The following is a 22,604-nucleotide window of genomic DNA, read 5'->3' as shown; positions in this document are numbered from 1 at the left end:
TCTGGTTCTGTGAAAAATGCCATTGGTAATTTGATAGGGATTGCTCTGAATCTGTAGATTGCCTTGGGCAGTACAGTTATTTTAACAGTAGTGATTCTTCCAATTCAAGAGCACTGTATATCTTTCCATGCTTGTGTTATCTTCAGTTTCTTTCATCAGCATCTTTCCTTTCATCAGCATCTTATAGTTTTTGGAATACAGGTCTTTTGCCTCCTTAAGTAGGTTTATTCCTAGGTATTTTATTCTTTTTGATACAGTGGTGAATAGGATTGTTTCTTTAATCTCTCTTTCTGATCTTTCATTGTTAGAAATGCAACAGATTTCTGTGTGTTAATTTTGTATCCTGAAACTTTACTGAATTCATTGATGAGCTCTAGTAGTTTTCTGGTAGCATCTTTAGGATTTTCAATGTATAGTATCATGTCATCTGCAAACAGTGACAGTTTACTTTTTCTTTTCAAATTTGGATTCCTTTTCTTTCTTTTTCTTCTCTGATTACCATGCCTAGGACTTTCAAAACCATGTTAAGTGAAAGTGGACCTCCTTGTATTGTTCCTGATCTTAGAGAAAATGCTTTCAGTTTTTCACTTTTGATTATGATGTTAGATGTAGGCTTTTCATATATGGTCTTTATTATGTTGAGGTATGTTCCCTCTGTGCCCACTTTCTGGAGAGTTTTTATCATAAATGGATGTTGAATTTTGTCAAAAGCTTTTTCTGCATCTATTGAGATGATAATATTGGTTTTTTATTCTTCATTTTGTTAATGTGGTGTATCACAGTGATTGACTTATGGATATTGAAAAATACTTGCATCCCTGTGATAAATCCCAGTTGATTGTTGTGTGCGATCCTTTTAATGTATTGTTGGATTCAGCTTGGTAGTATTTTGTCGAGGATTTTTGCATCTATGTTCATTAGTGATACTGGCCTGTAATTTTCTTTTATTTGTGGTACCTTTGTCTGGTTTTGGTATCAGGGTGATGGTTGCCTCATAGAATGAGTTTGGGAGTGTTCCTTCCTCTGTAATTTTGTGGAAGAGTTTCAGAAGGATAGGTGTTAACTCTTCTCTAATTGTTTGATAGAATTCACCTAGTCCTAGACTTTTGTTGGGAGTTTTAAAATCACAGTTTCAATTTCAGTGCTTGTCATAGGTCTGTCCATATTTTCTACTTCTGACTGGCTCAGTCTTGGGAAATTTTACCTTTCTAAGAATTTGTCCACATCTTCTAGGTTGTCCATTTTATTGGCATATACTTGCTTGTAGTAGTCTTTTATGAAGCTTTGTATTTCTGTGGTGCCTGCTGTAACTTCTTTTTCATTTCTAATTTTATTGATTTGAGCCCTCTCTTTTTTCTTGATGAGTCTGGCTAAAGCTTTATCAATTTTGTTTATCTTTTCAAAGAACCAGCTTTTAGTTTCATTGATCTTTTCTATTGTTTTCCTTGTCTCTATTTCATTTATTTCTGGTATGACTTTTATGATTTCTTTCCTTCTACTCACTTTGGGTTTTGTTTGTTTTTCTTTCTCTACTTCCTTTAGGTGTATGATTACATTGTATATTTGAGATTTTTCTTGTTTCCTGAGGTGAGATTGTATTGCTGTTAACTTCCTTCTTAGAACTGCTTTTACTGTGTGTCATAGGTTTGGGATCGTCATACTTCAGTTGTCATTTGTCTCTAGGTATTTTTTGACTTCCTCTGTGATTTCTTCAGTGATCCATTCGTTTTTTTCATGCCATATTTTTTTAGCCTCCACCTGTTTGTGTGTTTTTTTGCAGTTTCTTTCTTTCAGTTGATTTCTAATCTCATAGCATTGTGGTCAGAAAAGATACTTGATATGATTTCAACTTGCTTACATTTTTGGAGGCTTGCTTTATGTCCCAGCATGTGATATATCCTGGAGAATGTTCATGTGCAGTTGGAAAGAATGTGTATTCTGCTGCTTTTGGATGGAATGCTCTATAAATATCAACTAAACCCATCTGGTCTAATTTGTCATTTAAGGCCTGTGTTTCATTATTAATTTTCTGTCTGGATGATCTGTCCATTGATATAAGTGGGGTGTTAAAGACCCCCACTATTATTGGGTTACTGTTGATTTCTCCTTTTATGACTGTTAGCATTTGCCTTATATATTGGGGTACTCCTATGTTGGATGCATATATATTTATTATTGTTATATCTTCTTCTTGGTTTATGCCTTGATCATTGTGTAGTGTTCTTCTTTGTCTTTTGTAACAGTCTTTATGTTAAAGTCTATTTTGTCTGATAAGAGTGTTGCAACTCGGCTTCCTTCTGCTTTCCATTTTCATGGAATACCTTTTTGCATCCGCTGGCTTTCAGTCTGTATGTGGCCCTAGATCTGAAGTGGGTCTTTTGTAGACAGCATACACATGGGTCTTCTTTTTGTATCCATTCAGCCAGTCTGTATCTTTTGTTTGGAGCATTAAATCCATTTACATTTATGGTAATTACTGATATGTAAGTTCTTATTGCCATTTTGTTAATTGTTTTGGATTTGTTTCTTTTTTTAAAAAATTTTTTATTTGTTTGTTTTTGGCTGTGTTGGGTATTCATTTCTGTGTGAGGGCTTTCTCTAGTTGTGGCAAGCAGGGGCCACTTACTATCGTGGCCTCTCTTGTTGCGGAGCACAGGCTCCAGATGCGCAGGCTCAGTAGCTGTGGCTTACGGGCCTAGTTCCTCTGCAGCATGTGAGATCTTCCCAGACCAGGGCTCGAACCCGTATCCCCTGCATTAGCAGGCAGATTCTCAACCACTGTGCCACCAGGGAAGCCCTTGGGTTTGTTTTTGTAAGTGTTTTTTCTTTCCTTCCTCTTTTGTTCTCTTGTTATTTGATGATTATCTTTATTGTTGTGTTTGGATTCCTTTTTCTTTTTTGTGTATATATCTATTGTAAATTTTTGCTTTGTGGTTACCATGAGGTTTTGACGTAGCAGTCTATCAGTATACGAGATTGTTTTAAGTTGCCAGTCTCTTAATTTCAAATGCATTTCCAATAACCTGCATTTGTACTCTCCTCTTCTCACGATTACTGGTTTTGATATCATATTTGTGTGTGAATAATTTTCTACCTTTACTCTATGTATGCCTTTACCAGTGAGCTTTCCCATTTGTCATTTTCTTGTTTCTAGTTGTGAGCTTTCCTTTTCCACCTAGAGAAGTTCCTTTATCAATTGTTGTGAAGCTGGTATGGTGATGATGAATTCCCTTAGCTTTTGCTTGTCTGTAAGACTTCTGATTTCTCCACTGAATCTGAACAAGAGCCTTCCTGGGTAGAGTGTTCTTGGTTGTAGGACTTTCCCTTACATCAATTTATTATTATTATTTTTTCGAATTTTATTTTATTTTTTTATACAGCATGTTCTTATTAGTCATCAATTTTATACACATCAGTGTATACATGTCAATCCCAATCGCCCAATTCATCACACCACCACCTCCACCCACCTGCCGCTTCACCCCCTTGGTGTCCATACATTTGTTCTCTACATCTGTGTCTCAATTTCTGCCCTGCAAACCAGTTCATCTATACCATTTTTCTAGGTTCCACATATATGAGTTAATATACGATATCTGTTTTTCTCTCTCTGACTTACTTCACGCTGTATGACAGTCTCTGGATCCATCCACGTCTCAACAAATGACAGAATTTTGTTCCTTTTTATGGTTGAGTAGTATTCCATTGTATACATGTACCACCTTATCCATTCATCTGTCGATGGGAATTTAGGTTGCTTCCATGACCTGGCTATTGTAAATAGAGCTGCAGTGAACAAAGTGGTGCATGTGTGTTTTTGAATTATGATTTTCTCTGGGTATATGCCCAGTAGTGGGATTTCTGGATCATAGGGTCATTCTATTTTTAGTTTTTTAAGGAACCTCCATACTGTTCTCCATAGTGGCTGTATCAATTTACATTCCCACCAACAGTGCAAGAGGGTTCCCTTTTCTCCACACCCTCTCCAGCACTTGTTGTTTGTAGATTTTCTGATGATGCCCATTCTAACTGGTGTGAGGTGATACTTCAGTGTAGTTTTGATTTGCATTTCTCTAATAATTAGTGATGTTGAGCAGCTTTTAATGTGCTTCTTGGCCATTTGTATGTCTTCTTTGGAGAGATGTCTGTTTAGGTCTTCTGCCCATTTTTAGATTGGGTTGTTTGTTTTTTTAATACTGAACTGCATGAGCTGTTTATATATTTTGGAGATTAATCCTTCATCCGTTGATTTGTTTTCAAATAGTTTCTCCCATTCTGAGGGTTGTCTTTTCGTCTTGTTTATGGTTTCCTTCACTGTACAAAACCTTTGAAGTTTCATTAGGTCCCATTTGTTTATTTTTATTTCCATTACTCTAGGATGTGGATCAAAAAAGATATTGCTGTGATTTATGTCAAAGAGTGTTCTTTGGGGCTTCCCTGGTGGAGCAGTGGTTGAGAGTCAGCCTGCTGATTCAGGGAACACGGGTTCATGCCCCAGTCTGGGAAGATCCCACATGCCGCGGAGCGCCTAGGCCTGTGAGCCATGGCTGCTGAGCCTGAGCATCTGGAGCCTGTGCTCTGCAACGGGAGAGGCCACAACAGTGAGAGGCCCGTGTACTGTAAAAACAAAAACAGAGTGTTCTTCCTATGTTTTCCTCTAAGAGTTTCATAGTGTCTGGTCTTACATTTAGGTGTCTAATCCATTTTCAGTTTATTTCTGTGTATGGTACTAGGGAGTGTTTTAATTTCATTCTTTTACATGTAGTTGTCCAGTTTTCCCAGCACCACTTATTGAAGAGACTGTCTTTTCTCCATTGTATATCCTTGCCTCCTTTGTCATAGATTAGTTGACCATAGGTTGCGTGGGTTTATCTCTGGGATTTCTATCCTGTCCCATTGATCTGTATTTCTGTTTTTGTGCCAGTACGATATTGTCCTGATGACTGTAGCTTTGTAGTATAGTCTGAAGTCAGGGAGTCTGATTCCTCCAGCTCTGCTTTTTTCCCTCAAGACTGCTTTGACTGTTGGGGGTTTTTTGTGTCTCCACACAAATTTGAAGATTTTTTGTTTTGGTTTTGTAAAAAAAAAATGCCATTGGTAATTTGATAGGGATTGCATTGAATCTGTAGATTGCTTTGGGTAGTATAGTCATTTTCACAATATTGATTCTTCCAATCCAAGACTATGGTATATCTCTCCATCTGTTCGTATCTTTAATTTCTTTCATCAGTGTCTTATAGTTTTCTGCATACAGGTCTTTTGTCTCCCTAGGTAGGTTTATTCCTAGGTATTTTATTTTGTTGCAATGGTAAATGGGAGTGTTTTCTTAATTTCTTTTTCAGATTTTTCATCATTAGTATATAGGAATGCAAGAGATTTCTGTGCATTAATTTTGTATCCTGCTACTTTACCAAATTCATTGATTAGCTCTAGTAGTTTTCTGGTGGCATCTTTAGGATTCTCTATGTACAGTATCATGTCATCTGCAAACAGTGACAGTTTTACCTCTTTTTTTCCAATTTGTATTCCTTTTATTTCTCTCTGATTGCCATGGCTAGGACTTCCAAAACCACGTTGAATAATAGTGGTGAGAGTGGACGTCCTTGTCTTGTTCCTGATCTTAGAGGAATTGCTTTCAGTTTTTCACCATTGAGAATGATGTTTGCTGTGGGTTTGTCATATATGGCCTTTATTATGTTGAGATAAGATCCCTCAATGCCCAGTTTCTGGAGAGGTTTTATCATAAATTGCTATTGAGTTTTGTCAAAAACTTTTTCTGCATCTATTTAGATGATCATATGGTTTTTAATCTTCAATTTGTTAATATGGTGTATCACATTGATTGATTTGCATATATTGAAGAATCCTTGCATCCCTGGGATAAATCCCACTTGATCATGGTTTATGGTCCTTTTAATGTGTTGTTGAATTCTTTTTGCTAGTATTTTGTTGAGGATTTTTGCATTTATATTCATCAGTGATATTGGTCTGTAATTTTCTTTTTTTGTAGTGTCTTAGTCTGGTTTCGGTATCAGGGTGATGGTGGCCCCATAGAGTGAGTTTGGGAGTGTTCCTTCCGCTGCAGTTTTTTGGAAGAGATTGAGAAGGATGGGTGTTAGCTCTTGTCTAAATGTTTTATAGAATTCACCTGTGAAGCCGTTTGGCCTGAACTTTTGTTTGTTGGAAGATTTTTAATCACAGTTTCAATTTCATTACTTGTGATTGGTGTGTTCATATTTTCTATTTCTTCCTGGTTCAGTCTTGGAAGGTTATACCTTTCTAAGAATTTGTCCATTTCTTCCAGGTTGTCCATTTTATTGGCATAGAGATGCTTGTAGTAGTCTCTTAGGATGCTTTGTACTTCTGTGGTGTCTGTTGTAACTTCTCCTTTTTCATTTCTAATTTTATTAAGTCCTCTCCCTCTTTTTCTTGATGACTCTGGCTAATGGTTTATCAATTTTGTTTTATCTTCTCAAGGAACCAGCTTTTAGTTTTATTGATCTTTGCTATTGTTTTCTTTGTTTCTATTTCATTTATTTCTCGTCTGATCTTTATGATTTCTTTCCTTCTGCTAACTTTGGATTTTGTTCTTCTTTCTCTAGTTCTTTTAGGTGTAATGTTAGATTGTTTATTTGAGATTTTTCTTGTTTCTTGAGGTAGGCTTATATAGCTATAAACTTCCCTCTTAGAACTGCTTTTGCTGCATCCCATAGGTTTTGGATCGTCATGTTTTCATTGTCATTTTTCTCTAGGTATTTTTTGATTTCCTCTTTGATTTCTTCAGTGATCTCTTGGTTATTTAGTAACTTATTGTTTAGCCTCCATGTGTTTGTGTTTTTTATGTTTTTTTCCCTGCAATTCATTTCTAATCTCCTAGCCTTGTGGTGAGAAAAGATACTTGATATGATTTCAATTTTCTTAAATTTACTGAGGCTTGATTAGTGACCCAAGATGTGATATATCCTGGAGAGTGTTCCATGCGTGCTTGAGCAGAAAGTGTAATTTGCTGTTTTTGAATGGAATGTCCTATAAATATCAATTAAATATATCTGCTTTATTGTGTCATTTAAAGCTTCTGTTTAATTATTTATTTTCATTTGTTATGGTCTGTCCATTGGTGTAAGTGAGGTGTTAAAGTCTCCCACTATAATTTTGTTACTGTCGGTTTCCTCTTTTATAACTGTTAGCTGTAAAATTGTATTACTATTAGCTATAAAATTGTGTTACTGTCGGTTTCCTCTTTTATAGCTGTTAGCAGTTGCCTTATGTATTGAGGTGCTCCTATGTTGGGTGCATATATATTTCTAATTGTTATATCATCTTCTTGGTTTGATCCCTTAATCATTATGTAGTGTCCTTCCTTGTCTCTTGTAACATTCTTTATTTTTTTATTTATTTATTTTTTTGTGGTTTGCGGGCCTCTCACTGTCGTGCCCTGTCCCGTTGCAGAGCACAGGCTCCAGACGCGCAGGCTCAGCGGCCATGGCTCACGGGCCCAGCTGCTCCGCGGCATGTGGGATCCTCCCGGACCGTGGCACGAACCCATGTCCCCTGCATTGGCAGGCAGACTCTCTACCACTGCAACACCAGGGAAGCCCCAACATTCTTTATTTTAAAGTCTATTTTATCTGATATGAGTATTGCTACTCCAGCTTTATTTGATTTCCATTTGCATAGAATATCTTTTTCCATCCCCTCACTTTCAGTCTGTATGTGTCCCTAGGTCTGAATTGGGTCTCTTGTAGACAGCATATATATGGGTCTTGTTTTTGTATCCATTCAGCAACCCTGAGTCTTTTGGTTGGAGCATTTAATCCATTCACGTTTAAGGTAATTATCAATATGTATGTTCCTATGACCATTTTCTTAATTGTTTTGGGTTTTTTTTTGTAGGTCCTTTTCTTCTCTTGTGTTCCATACTTAGAGAAGTTCCTTTAGCGTTTGATTTAGAGCTGGTTTGGTGGTGCTGAATTCTCTTAGCTTTTGCTTGTCTCTAAAGCTTTTGATTTCTCTATCGAATCTGAATGAGATCCTTGCAGGGTAGAGTAATCTTGGGTGTAGGTTCTTCCCTTTCATCACTTTAAGAATGTCATGCCACTCCCTTCTGGTTTGTAGAGTTTCTGCTGAGAAATCAGCTGTTAACATTATGGGAGTTCCCTTGTATGTTACTTTTTTTTTTTCCCTTGCTGCTTTCAGTAATTTTTCATTGTCTTTAATTTTCGGCAGTTTGCTTATTATGTGTCTCAGTGTGTTTCTCCTTGGGTTTATCCTGTATGGGACTCTCTGCACTTCCTAGACTTGGGTGGCTATTTCCTTTCCCATGTTAGGGAAGTTTTCAGCTGTAATTTCTTCACGTATTTTCTCGGGTTGTTTCTCTGTCTCTTCTCCTTCTGGGAACCCTATAATGCAAATGTTGTTGCATTTAATGTTGTCCCAGAGGTCTCTTAGGCTGTCTTCATTTCTTTTTTCTTTATTCTGTTCTGTAGCAGTTCTGTCTTCCAGGTCACTTATCCGTTCTTCTGCCTCAGTTATTCTGCTATTGATTCCTTCTAGTGTAGTTTTCATTTCAGTTATTGTATTGTTCATCTCTGTTTGTTCTTTAATTCTTTTAGGTCTTTGTTAAACATTTCTTGCATCTTCTCAATCTTTGCCTCCATTCTTTTTCCGAGGTCCTGGATCATCTTCACTATCATTATTCTGAATTATTCTTCTGGAGGGTTGCCTATCTCCGCTTCATTTAGTTGTTTTTCTGGGGTTTTATCTTGTTCCTTCATCTGGTACATAGCCCTCTGCCTTTTCATCTTGTCTATCTTTCTGTGAATGTGGTTTTTGTTCCACAGGCTGCAGGATTGTAGTTCTTCTTGCTTCTGCTGTCTGCCCTCTGGTGGATGAGGCTATCTAAGAGGCTTGTGCAAGTTTCCTGATGGGAGGGACTAGTGGTGGGTAGAGCTGGCTGTTGCTGTGGTGGGCAGAGCTCAGTAAAACTTTAATCTGCTTGTCTGCTGATATGTGGGGCTGGGTTCCCTCCCTGTTGGTTGTTCGGCCTGAGGCGACCCAACACTGGAGCCTACCTGGCTCTTTGGTGGGGCTGATGGCAGACTCTGGGAGGCTCATGCCAACGAGTACTTCCCAGAACTTCTGCTGCCAGCGTCCTTGTCCTCACGGTGAGACACAGCCTCCCCTGCCTCTGCCGGAGACACTCCAACACTAGCAGTAGGTCTGGTTCTGTCTTCCTTGGGGTCACTGATCCTTCCCCTGGGTCCCGATGTGCACACTACTATGTGTGACCCCTCCAAGAGTCGAGTCTTTGTTTTCCCCAGTCCTGTCAGAGTCATGCAAGCAAATCCCGCTAGCCTTCAATGTCTGATTCTCTAGGAATTCCTCCTCCCGTTGCTGGAGCCCCAGTTTCGGAAGCCTGACGTGGGTTCAGAACCTTCACTCCAGTGGGTGGACTTCTGTGGTATAAGTGTTCTCCAGTTTGTGAGTCACCCACCCAGCAGTTACGGGATTTGATGTTATTGTGATTGCACCCCTCCTGCCATCTCATTGTGGCTTCTCCTTTGTCTTTGGATGTGGGGTATCTTTTCTGGTGAGTTCCAATGTCTTCCTGTTGATGATTGTTCAGCAGTAGTTGTGATTCTGGTGTTTTTTCAAGAGGGAGTCAGAGCATGTCCTTCTACTCTGCCATCTTGGTTCAGACCTCTCCTTTCATCACTTTAAATATATCATGCCATTCCCTTCTGGCCTACAGAGTTTCTGCTGAAAAATCAGCAGATAACCTTATGGGGATTCCCTTGTATGTTATTTGTTGTTTTTCCCTTGTTGCTTTTAAATTTTTCTCCTTGTCTTTAATTTTTGTCCATTTGCTTAATATGTGTCTTGTCATGTTCCTCCTTAGGTTCATCCAGTATCAGACTCTGTGTACTTCCTGGCCTTGCGTGACTGTTTGTTTCCTGTGTTAGGGAAGTTTTCAGCTATTATGTCTTCACATATTTTGTCAGGCTGTTTCTCTCTTCTCCTTCTGATACCCCTATAATGTGAATGTTGGTGCATTTAATGTTGTCCCAGTGGTCTCCTAAACTGTCCTCATTCCTTTTCATTCTTTTTTTTTTAATTCTATTCCTCAGCAGTTATTCCACCATTCTGTTTTCCAGATCAGTTACCCATTCATCTGCCTCATATATTTTGCTATTGATTTCTTCTAGTGTATTTTTCATTTCACTTATTGTATTGTTCAGCAGTGTTCATTTGTTCTTTAAATCTTCTAGCTCTTTTTTAAACATTTCTTGTATCTTCTCTGTGCCTCCATTCTTTTTCCTAGAATTTTGATCATCTTTATTATCACTACTCTGAATTCTTTTTCAGGTAGATTGCCTATCTCCACTTCACTCAGTTGTTCTTCTGGGGTTTTATCTTGTTCCTTTAACTGGAATGTATTTTTCTGCTGTCTCATTTTAAGTTTCTGTTTTGTGGTCTCACAGGCTACAGGACTGTAGTTCCTCTTGCTTCTGGTGTCTGCCCCCTCATGGGTGAGGCTAGTCTAAGGGGCTTGTGCAGGTCTCCTGGTGGGATGAACTGGTGTCTGCCCAGTAGTGGGTGGAGCTGGATCTTGTCCCTCTGGTGGGCAGGTTCATGTCAAGGGATGTGTTTAGAGGCAGCTGTGGGCTCAGGAAGACTTTAAGCAGCCTGTCTGCTGATCAATGGGGCTGTGTTCCTGCCCTTGGTTGGCTGGCTGACATGAGGCATCCAAGTCCTGGAGCCTAAGGGCTGTTGGTTAGGACCAGGTCTTGGCATCAAAATGGCAGCCTGCAGGACAACTCATGCCAATGAGTACTTTCCTGTACCTCCACCAGCAGTGTCCTTGTCCCTGCAGTGAGCCACAGCCAACCCCTGCCTCCTCAGGAGACTCTTCAAGAGCCGCAGGTAGGTATGGCTCAGGCTTCTTTGAAGTCACTGCTTTTTCCCCTGCATCCTGGTGCACACGAGACCTCACGTATTCTTCATGAGTGGTGTTTTTGTTTTCCCCCAGTCCTGTGGAGTTCCTACAATCATGCCCTACTGGCCTTCAAAGCCAATTGCTCTGGGAGCTCCTCCTCTCGATGCCAGACCCCCATACTGGGGATCCTGACATGGGGCTGAGAACTCTCACTCCCGTGGGAGAACCTCCTTAATATAATTATTTTTCAGTTTGTATGTTGCCCACCTGCCCGGTATGGGATTTGATTGTATTGCAAACGCTCCCCTCCTACCATCTCATTGTGGATTTTTCTTTGTCTTTGGAAGTAGAAAATCTCTTTTGGTAGGTTCCAGTCCTTTTTGTCAATGGTTGTTCAGCAGTTACGTGTGATTTTGGTGTTTTTGGAGAGGAGACATGCTCAGGTCCTTCTACTCCACTGTCTTGTCAGGAAAACCTGTGATTTTTTTTCATTGAGATTGTTGATGTACAATATGATGTAAGTTTCAGGTGTACAACATAGAGATTCACAGTTTTTAAATATTATATTCCATTTATAGTTACTATATACTATTGGCTATATTCTTTTGTTCTACAATATATCCTTGTAGCTTATTTTATACATAATAGTTTTTACCTCTTAGTCCCCTACTCCTATCTTTCCCTTCCCCTCTTCCCTCACCCACTGGTAACCACTAGTTTGTTCTCTATATGTGAGTCTGTTTCTGTTTTGTTACATTCACTAATTTGTTTTATTTTTTAGATTCCACATAGGAATTATATCATAAAGTTTTTGTCTTTCTCTGTCTGACTTATTTCACTAAGTGAAATACCTTCCAAGTTCATCCTCGTTGTTGCAAATGGCAAAATTTCATTCTTTTTTATAGCTGGGTAGTATTCCATTTTGTGTGTGTGTGTATATTTATGTGTGTGTATATATGTATGTGTATATATAATATACACATACATATCACATCTTATTTATCCATTCATCTGTGGATGGACACTTACGTTTCTTCCACTCTTGGGAATCGTAAATAATGCTGTTATGAACATCGGGGTGCATTTATCTTTTAGAATTAGTGTTTTTTTTGTTGTTTTTTCCAGATATTTACCCAGGAGTGGAATTGCTGGGTCATATGGTAGTTCTATTTTTAGTTTTTTGAGAAACCTCCACACTGCTTTCCATATTTACATTCCCACCAACAGTGTATGAAGGTTCCCCTTTCTCCATATCCTTGCCAACATTTGTTATTTGTGTTCTTTTTGAAAGTAGCCATTCTGAAAGATGCGAGATGATATCTCATTGTGGTATTAATTTGCATTTAGCTGATGATTAACGATATTGAACATCTTTTCATGTGCCTATTACCCATCTGTATGTCTTCTTTGGAAAAATGTCTCTTTAGTTCTTCTGCCCATTTTTTAATCAGGTTGTATTTTTGATGTTGAGCTGTATGAGCTGTACATATATATATATATATATATATAGTATATTAATCTCTTATTGGTCATATTTGCAAATACTTTTTACCATTCTGTAGGTTACCTTTTCATTTTGACAGTGGTTTCCTTTCTTGTGCAAAAGTTTTAAAGTTTGATTAGGTCCCATTTGTTTATTTTTCCTTTTATGTTCTATGCATTAGGAGACAGATCTAAAGAAATATTGCTACAATTTGTATCAAAGAGCATACTGCATATGTTCTCTTCTTGGAGTTTTATTATTTATGGTCTTACATTTAGATCTTTAATTGATTTTGAGTTTATTTTTGTATACAGTGTTAGAGAGTGTTCTAATTTCATTATTTTACACATAGCTGTCCAGTTTTCCCAATACTTCTTATTGAAGAGACTGTCTTTTCTTCCTTGTATGTTCTTCCCTCCTTTGTCATAGATTAGCTGACCATAGGTGCATGGGTTTATTTCTGGGCTTTCTCGTCTGTTCCATTGACCTATGTGTCTGGTTTTGTGCCAGTGCCATACTGTTTTGATGACTGTAGATTTGTAGTATAATAGCATGATGTCAGGGGGGAATGATTCCTCTAGCTCTCTTGTTCTTTCTCAAAATTGTTTGGGCTGTTCTGGGTCTTTTGTGTTTCTATACAAATTTTTAAATTATTTATTCTAGTTCTGTGAAAAATGCCCACAGTATTTTGATGGGGGTTGCATTGAATCTGTAGATTGCCTTGGGTAGTACAGTCATTTTAACAAAATTCTTCCAATTCATGAACATGGTATATCTTTCCATCTGTTTGTGTCATCTTTAGTTTCTTTCATCAGTGTCTTACAGTTTTTCGAGTATATGTCCTTTATCTCCTTAGGTAGGTTTATTCCTAGGTATTTTATTCTTTTTGATGTGATTGCAAATGGGATTGTTTCTTTAATTTCTCTTTCTGATATTTTGTTGTTAGTGTATAGAAATGCAACGAATTTCTGTATATTGATTTTGTAACCTGCAACTTTACCAAATTCACTGATGAGCACTAGTAGCTTTCCGGAGGTGTCTTTAGGATTTTCTTTGTATAGTATCATGACATCTGCAAACAGTGACAGTTTTACTTCTTTCTTTCCAATTTAAGTTATTTTTAGTTCCTTTTCTTTTCTGATTGCTGTGGCTAGGGCCTCCAATTCTGTTGAATAAAAGTGGTAAGAGTGAGTATCATTGTCTTGTTCCTGATATTAGAAGAAATGATTTCAGCTTTTCACCACTGAGTATGATGTTAACTGTGAGCTTGTTATATAAGGCCTTTATTACGTTGAGTTACGTTCCCTCTATGCTCACCTTGTAGAGAGTTTTTATCATAAATAAAATGGATGTTGAATTTTGTCAAAAGCTTTTTCTGCGTCATTTGAGATGATCATATTTTTTTATTCTTCAAATTGTTAATGTGTTGTATAACATCAATTGATTTGTAGATATTGAAAAATCCTTGTGTCCCTGGGATAAATCCTAATTGATTGTGGTGTATGATTTTTTCACTGTATTGTTGGATTCTGTTTGCTAATATTTTATTGAGGATTTTTGCATCTACGTTCGTCAGTGTTATTGGTCTGTAATTTTTGTTGTTGTTGTTACCTTTGTATGATTTTGGTATAAGGTTAATGCTGCTCTTATAGAACCAGTTCAGAAGTGTTCCTTCTTCTGCAGTGTTTTTGGAGGGTATTGGTGTTATCTATCATCTAATTCTTTCATAGAATTCACATGTGAAACCATCTGGCCCTGGGATTTTGTTTGTTGGGAGTTTTAAAATTATTATTGATTAAATTTCATTACTGGAAATTGGTCTGTTCATATTTTCTATTTCTTTCTGGTTCAGTCTTGGGAGATTGTACATTTCTGGGAATTTGTCCATTTCTTCTCATTTATCCATTTTATTGCTGTATAATTGTTCATACTAATCTCTTATGATCCTTTGTATTTCTCTGATCTCACTTGTGATGTTTCCTTTTACATTTCTGGTTTGATTCTTTTGGGTCCTCTCTTTCCTTCTGGGTTTATCAATTTTATTGTCTCAAAGAACCAGCTCTTAGTTTCATTGATCTTTTCTAATTTTTTCTGCTCTGATCTTTACGATTTTTTCCCTTTTACTAACTTTGGGTTTTCTTTGTTCTTTTTCTAGCTCCTTTATATGTATGGTTATGTTGTTTATTTGAGATTTTTCTTGTTTCCTGAAATAGGCTTGTATTGCTATAAACTTCCCTCTAAGAACTGCTTTTTCTGTGTCCCATAGATTTTGGATTGTGTATTTCCATTTTCACTTATCTCCAGGTATGGTTTTTATTTCCTCTTGATTTCTTCAGTGACCCATTGATCAATTAGTAGCATATTTATGGTATTTTAATGGTAGCATATTTTAACCACTACGTTTGTGTTTTTTCTGGTCTTTTTCTTGTAGTTGTTTTATAGTCTGATAGTGTTGTCAGAAAAAATTTCTTGGTATAATTTTAATCTTCTTATTTTATTGACACTTGTTTTGTGGCCTTGCATATGATCTATCCTGGAGAAAGTTCCATTTGCCCTTGAAAAAATTATGTATTCTGCTGCTTTTGGATGGAATGTTCCATATGTGTCTGTTAAGTCCATCTGGTCTAATAAGTCATTTAAGGTCAGTGTTTCCTTATTATTTTTCAGTCTGGATTATCTGTCCATTAATGAAAGTGGAGTTTAAAGTCTCCTGCTATTACTGTGTTGTCAATTTCTCTCTTTCTGTTTGGTAATATTTGCTTTATGTATTTAGGTGCTGCTGTGTTAGGTGTATATATATTTATTTATTTTTGGATGGATTCCTTGATCATTATGTAATATCCTTTCTTATCTCTTGTTGCAGACTTTGTTTTAAAGTTTATTTTTTTCTGATATAAGTATTGCTACTCCAGGTTTTCTTTTCCTTTTGATTTCCGTTAGCAAAGAATACCTTTTTCCATCGCTTCTCTATCAGTCTGTGTATGTCTTTATTTCTGAAGTGAATTTCCTGTAGGCAACATATACATTGGTCTTGTTTTTTCAGTCCATTTAGCCATTCTGTCTTTTTTCTTTCTTTTTTTTCAACTTTATTGGAGTCTAATTGCTTTACAATGTTGTGTTAGTTTCTACTTTATAACAAAGTGAATCACTTATACATATACATATGTTCCCATATCTCTTCCCTCTTGCCTCTCCCGCCCTTGAACGCTCCCTATCCAACCCCTCTAGGTGGTCACAAAGCATCAAGCTGATCTCCCAATGTTATGTGGCTGCTTCCCACTAGCTATCTATTTTACATGTGGTAGTGTATATATGTCCATGCCACTCTCTCACTTTGTCACAGCTTACCCTTCCCCCTCCCCATATCCTCAATTCCATTCTCTAGTAGGTCTGTGTCTTTATTCCTGTCTTACCCCTAGGTTCTTCATGACATTTTTTTCCTTAAATTCCATATATATATGTTAGAATACGGTATTTGTCTCTCTTTTTCTGACTTACTTCATTCTGTATGACAGACTCTAGGTCTATCCACCTCATTACAAATAGCTCAACTTCGTTTCTTTTTATGGCTGAGTAATATTCCATTGTATATATGTGCCACATCTTCTTTATGCATTCATCCGATGATGGACACTTAGGTTGTTTCCATCTCCGGGCTGTTGTAAATAGAGCAACAATGAACATTTTGGTACATGAATCTTTGAATTATGGTTTTCTAAGGGTATATACCCAGTAGTGGGATTGCTGGGTCATACGGTAGATCTATTTGCAGTTTTTTAAGGAAACTCCATACTGTTCTCCACAGTGGCTGTATCAATTTACATTCCCACCAACAGTGCAAGAGGGTTCCCTTTTCTCCACACCCTCTCCAGCATTTATTGTTTCTAGATTTTTTGATGATGGCCATTCTGACTGGTGTGAGATGATATCTCATTGTAGTTTTGATATGCATTTTTCTAATGATTACTGATGTTGAGCATTCTTTCATGTGTTTGTTGACACTCTGTATATCTCCTTTGGAGAAATGTCTATATAGGTCTTCTGCCCATTTTTGGATTGGGTTGTTTGTTTTTTTGTTATTAAGCTGCATGAGCTGCTTATAAACTTTGGAGATTAATCCTTTGTCAGTTGCTTCATTTGCAGATATTTTCTCCCATTCTGAGGGTTGTCTTTTGGTCTTGTTTATGGTTTTCTTTGCTGTGCAAAAGCTTTGAAGTTTCATTAGGTCCCATTTGTTTATTTTTGTTTATATTTCCATTTCTCTAGGAGGTGGGTCAAAAAGGACCTTGCTGTGATTTATGTCATAGTGTCCTGCCTATATTTTCCTCTAAGAGTTTGATAGTTTCTGGCCTTACATTTAGGTGTTTAACCCATTTTGAGCTTATTTTTGTGTATGGTGTTAGGGAGTGATCTAATCTCATACATTTACATGTACCTGTCCAGTTTTCCCAGCACCACTTATTGAAGAGGCTGACCTTTCTCCACTGTACATTCCTGCCTCCTTTATCAAAGATAAGGTGACTGTATATGTTTGGGTTTATCTCTGGGCTTTCTATCATGTTCCATTGATCTATCTTTCTGTTTTTGTGCCAGTACCATAATGTCTTGATTACTGTAGCTTTGTCGTAGTCTGAAGTCAGGGAGCCTGATTCCTCCAGCTCCGTTTTTCGTTCTCAAGATTGCGTTGGCCATTCGGGGTCTTTTGTGTTTGCATACAAATTGTGAAATATTTTTGTTCTAGTTCTGTGAAAAATGCCAGTGGTAGTTTGATAGGGATTGCATTGAATCTGTAGATTGCTTTGGGTAGTAGAGTCATTTTCACAATGTTGATTCTTCCAATCCAAGAACATGGTATATGTCTCCATCTATTTGTATCATCTTTAATTTCTCTCATCAGTGTCTTATAATTTTCGGAATACACGTCTTTTGTCTCCTTAGGTAGATTTATTCCTAGATATTTTATTCTTTTAGTTGCAATGGTAAATGGGAGTGTTTTCTTGATTTCACTTTCAGAGTTTTCATCCTTAGTGTATAGGAATGCCAGAGATTTCTGTGCATTAATTTTGTATGCTGCTACTTTACCAAATTCATTGATCAGCTCTAGTAGTTTTCTGGTAGCATCTTTAGGATTCTCTATGTATAGTATCATGTCATCTGCAAACAGTGACAGCTTTACTTCTTCTTTTCCGATTTGGATTCCTTTTATTTCCTTTTCTTCTCTGATTGCTGTGGCTAAAACTTCCAAAACTATGTTGAATAAGAGTGGTGAGAATGGGCAACCTTGTCTTCTTCCTGTTTCCATCCCCTCACTTTCAGTCTGTATGTGTCTCTAGGTCTGATGTAGGTCTCTTGTAGACAGCATATATATGGGTCTTGTTTTTGTATCCATTCAACCTGTCTGTGTCTTTTGGTGGGAGCATTTAATCCATTTACGTTTAAGGTAATTATCGATATGTATGTTCCTATTCCCATTTTCTGAATTGTTTGGGGTTTGTTATTATAGGTCTTTTCCTTCTCTTGTGTGTCTTGCCTAGAGAAGATCCTTTAGCATTTGTTGTAAAGCTGGTTTGGTGGTGCTGAACTCTCTCAGCTTTTGCTTGTCTGTAAAGGTTTTAATTTCTCCATCAAATCTGAATGAGATCCTTGCTGGTAGAGTAATCTTGGTTGTAGATTTTTCTCCTTCCTCATTTTAAATATGTCCTGCCAGTCCCTTCTGACTTGCAGAGTTTCTTCTGAAAGATTAGCTGTTAACCTTATGGGGATTCCCTTGTGTGTTATTTGTTGTTTTTCCCTTGCTGCTTTTAATATGTTTTGTTTGCATTTAATTTTTGACAGTTTGATTAATATGTGTCTTGGTGTGTTTCTCCTTGGATTTTTCCTGTATGGGACTCTCTGTGCTTCCTGGACTTGATTAACTATTTCCTTTCCCATATTAGGGAAGTTTTCAAGTATAATCTCTTCAAATATTTTCTCAGTCCCTTTCTTTTTCTCTTCTTCTTCTGGAACCCCTATAATTCAAATGTTGGTGCGTTTAATATTGTCCCAGAGGTCTCTGAGACTGTCCTCAGTTCTTTTCATTCTTTTTTCTTTATTCTGCTCTGTAGTAGTTATTTCCACTATTTTATCTTCCAGGTCACTTTTCCGTTTTTCTGCCTTAGTTATTCTGCTGTTGATCCCATCTAGAATATTTTTAATTTTATTTATTTTGTTGTTTATCATTGCTTGTTTCATCTTTAGTTCTTCTAGGTCCTTGTTAAATGTTTCTTGCATTTTGTCTATTCTATTTCCAAGATTTTGGATCATCTTTACTATCATTATTCTGAATTCTTTTTCAGGTAGACTGCCTATTCCCTCCTCATTTGTTAGGTCTGATGGGTTTTTATCTTGCTCCTTCATCTGCTGTGTGTTTTTCTGTCTTCTCATTTTGCTTATCTTACTGTGTTTTACGTCTCCTTTTTGCAGGCTGCAGGTTCGTAGTTCCCATTGTTTTTGGTGTCTGTTCCCAGTGGCTAAAGTTGGTTCAGTGGGTTGTCTAGGCTTCCTGGTGGAGGTGACTAGTGCCTGTGTTCTGGTGCATGATGCTGGATCTTGTCTTTCTGGTGGGCAGGTCCACGTCTGGTGGTGTGTTTTGGGGTGTCTGTGGATGTAGTATGATTTTAGGCAGACTCTCTGCTAATGGGTGGGGTTGTGTTCCTGTCTTGCTAGTTGTTTGGCAAAGGGTGTCCAGCACTGTAGCTTGCTGGTCATTGAATGAAGCTGGGTGTTGGTGTTGAGATGGAGATCTCTGGGAGATTTTCACCGTTTGATATTATGTGGAGCTGGGAGGTCTCTTGTGGACCAGTGTCCTGAAGTTGGCTCTCCCACCTCAGAGGCACAGCACTGACTCCTGGCTGCAGCACCAAGAACCTTTCATCCACACGGCTCAGAATAAAAGGGAGAAAAAGTAGAAAGAAAGAAGAAAGAAAGAGGATAAAGGAAAATAAAATAAAGTAAAATAAAATAAAGTTATTCAAATAAAAAAATATTATGAAAAAAAATATTTTTAAAAAGTAAAAAAAAAAAAAAAAAGAATGGATTGAACCCTAGGACAAATGGTGAAAGCAAAGCTATACAGACAAAATCTCACACAGAAGCATACACATACACACTCACAAAAAGAGGAAAAGGGGAAAAAATAATAAATCTTGCTCTCGAAGTCCACCTCCTCGATATGCGATGATTCATTTTCTATTCAGGCATTCCACAGATGCAGGGTACATCAAGTTGATTGTGGAGATTTAATCTGCTGCTCCTGAGGCTGCTGGGAAAGATAACCCTTGCTCTCCTTTGTTAGCACAGCTCCCAGGGCTCAGCTTTGGATTTAGCCCCGCCTCTGCGTGTAGGTCGCTGGAGGGCGTCTGTTCTTCGTTCAGACAGGCCGGGGTTAAAGGAGCCGCTGATTTGGGGGCTCTGGCTCATTCAGGCCAGGGGAAGGGAGGGGCACGATGCAGGGCGAGTCTGCTGCGGCAGAGGCCAGCGTGACATTGCACCAGCTTCAGGCGCGCTTTGCATTTTCCCGGGGAAGTTGTCCCTGGATCCCGGGATCCTGGCAGTAGCGGGCTGCACAGGCTCCCTGGAAGGGAGCTGTGGATAGTGACCTGTGCTCGCACACAGGCTTCTTGGTGGTGGCAGCAGCAGCCTTAGCGTCTCATGCCCGTCTCTGGGGTCCGCGTTTTTAGCCGCGGCTCGCGCCGGTCTCTGGAGCTCCTTTAAGCAGTGGTCTTAATCCCCTCTCCTCACGCACCAGGAAACAAAGAGGCAAGAAAAAGTCTCTTGCCTCTTCGACAGGTCTAGACTTTTACCCGGACTCCCTCCCGTCTAGGCGTGGTGCACTAACCCCCTGCAGCCTGTGTTCACGCTCCCAACCCCAGTCCTCTGCCCTCCAACCGAAGCCCGAGCCTCAAGTCTCAGCCCCGCCCGCCCCGGCGGGTGAGCAGACAAGCCTCTCAGGCTGGTGAGTGCTGGTCGGCACTGATCCTCTGTGCGGGAATCTCTCTGCTTTGTCCTCCACACCCCTGTTTCTGTACTCTCCTTGGCAGCTCCGAAGCTTCCCCCCTCCGCCACCCGCAGTCTCCGCCCTCGAAGGCGCTTCCTACTGTGTGGAAACCTTTCCTCCTTTACACCTCCCTCCCACTGGTGCAGGTCCCGTCCCTATTCGTTTTTTGTTTTTTTTTTGCAGTACGCGGGCCTCTCACTGTTGTGGCCTCTCCCGTTGTGGAGCACAGGCTCCGGATGCGCAGGCTCAGCGGCCATGGCTCATGGGCCCAGCCGCTCCGCGACATGTGGGATCTTCCCGGACCGGGGCACGAACCCGTGTCCCCTGCATTGGCAGGCGGACTCTCAACCATTGCGCCACCAGGGTAGCCCCTGTCCCTATTCTTTTGTCTCTGTTTATTCTTTTTTCTTTTGCCCTACCCAGGTACGTGGGGAGTTTCTTGCCTTTTGGGAAGTCTGAGGTCTTCTGCCAGTGTTCAGTAGGTGTTCTGTAGTTGTTCCATGTGTAGATGTATTTCTGATGTATTTGTGGGGAGGAAGGTGATCTCTGCATCTTACTCTTCCGCCATCTTCCCCCTCTCCCACTCTGTCTTTTGATTGGAAAATTTAGTCCATTTAAATTTAAAGTTATTATTGATAGGTATTTACTTATTGCCATTTTGTTAATTGTTTGTGGGTTATTTTTGTAGTTCTTTTTCTTTCTTCTTTTGCCGTCTTTTGTGATTTGATGATGAACTTAAGCGTTATGTTTGGGTTCCTTTCTGTTTTGTGTGTGTTTATCAATCATAGATTTTTGTTTTGTGGCTACTGAGAGTTCTATCTCTGTCTATCTCTGTCTTTCTCTATTTGTGATTATTTTAGGTTGATGATTTTCTTAACTTCTAATGCATTCTTACTACCCTGCATTTTTACTTCCCGCTCCTCATGTTGAATGTTTTTGACATCATATTTTACATCTTTTTGTTTTGTGTATCTCTTAACTACTCATTGAGGGTAGATGAATTTACTACTTTTGTCTTTTAACCTTCCTACTAGCTTTATAAGTGGTTGATCTACTACCTTTACTGTGCACTTGTCATTACAAATGAGATTTTCCTTTTGTAATTTTCATATTTCTAGTTTAGGTCTTGTCTTTTCCACATAGAGAAGTCCTTTTAACATTTTTTTAAAAATCTGGTTTAGTGGTGATGAACTATTTTAGCCTTTGCTTGTCTGTAAAACTCTTTGTCTCTGTGTCAAATCTGAATGATAGCATTGCTGGGTAGAGTATTCTTGGTTGTAGGTTTTTTCCTTTCATCACTTTAAATATATTGTGCCACTCCCTTCTGGCCTGCAGAGTTTCTGCTGAAGAGTCAGCTACAGTCTTATGGGAGTTGCCTTACATGTAACTAGTTGCTTTTTCCTTGTTGCTTTTAATATTCTTTTATTATCTTTAATTTTTGCTACTTTAATTACAATGTGTCTTTGTGTGGACCTCTTTGGGTTAATCTTCTATCGGACTCTCTGTGCTTCCTGGACCTGGATATCGGTTTCCTTCCCCACATTAGAGAAGTTTTCAGCTATTATTTCTTCAAATAAGTTCTCTGCCCTTTTCTCTCTTCTCCTTCTGGGATCCCTCTAATGCAAATGTTAGTATGCTTGATGCTGTGCCAGAGGTGTCTTAGACTATCCTCATTTTTTTAAAATCTTTTTTCTTTTCGTTCAGCTTGTGTTTTTTCATTTTTGTCTTCCAGTTGCTGCTCTGTTCCTCTTTATCATCTTATCTACTCTTGATTCCTTCTAGTGTATTTTTTTTCAGTTATTGTATTCCTCAGCTCTGTTTGGCTCTACTTTATATTTTCTATCTCTTTGTTAAACTTTTCACTGTGTTTATCCATTCTTCTGAGTTCATTGAACATAATTATAATCGTTACCTTGAACGATTATTTTCAGTAGATTGCTTAGGTCCAGTTTGCTTAGTATTCTTCCGGCATTTTATCTTGTTCCTTTGTTTGGAACATACTCCTTTGTCACTTCATTTTGCCTAATTTTCTGTGTTTATGTGTGTATTAGGTATGTTGCTACATTTCCCAATCTTGGAGGACTCTCCTTATGTGGGATATGTCCTATGGAGCCCAGTAACACACTCCTTTTTGGTCACCAGGGCTATAT

Source organism: Delphinus delphis, chromosome 14, assembly GCF_949987515.2.
Source record: "Delphinus delphis chromosome 14, mDelDel1.2, whole genome shotgun sequence".
NCBI lineage: Eukaryota > Metazoa > Chordata > Mammalia > Artiodactyla > Delphinidae > Delphinus > Delphinus delphis.
Note: the sequence above shows the minus strand (reverse complement) of the source record.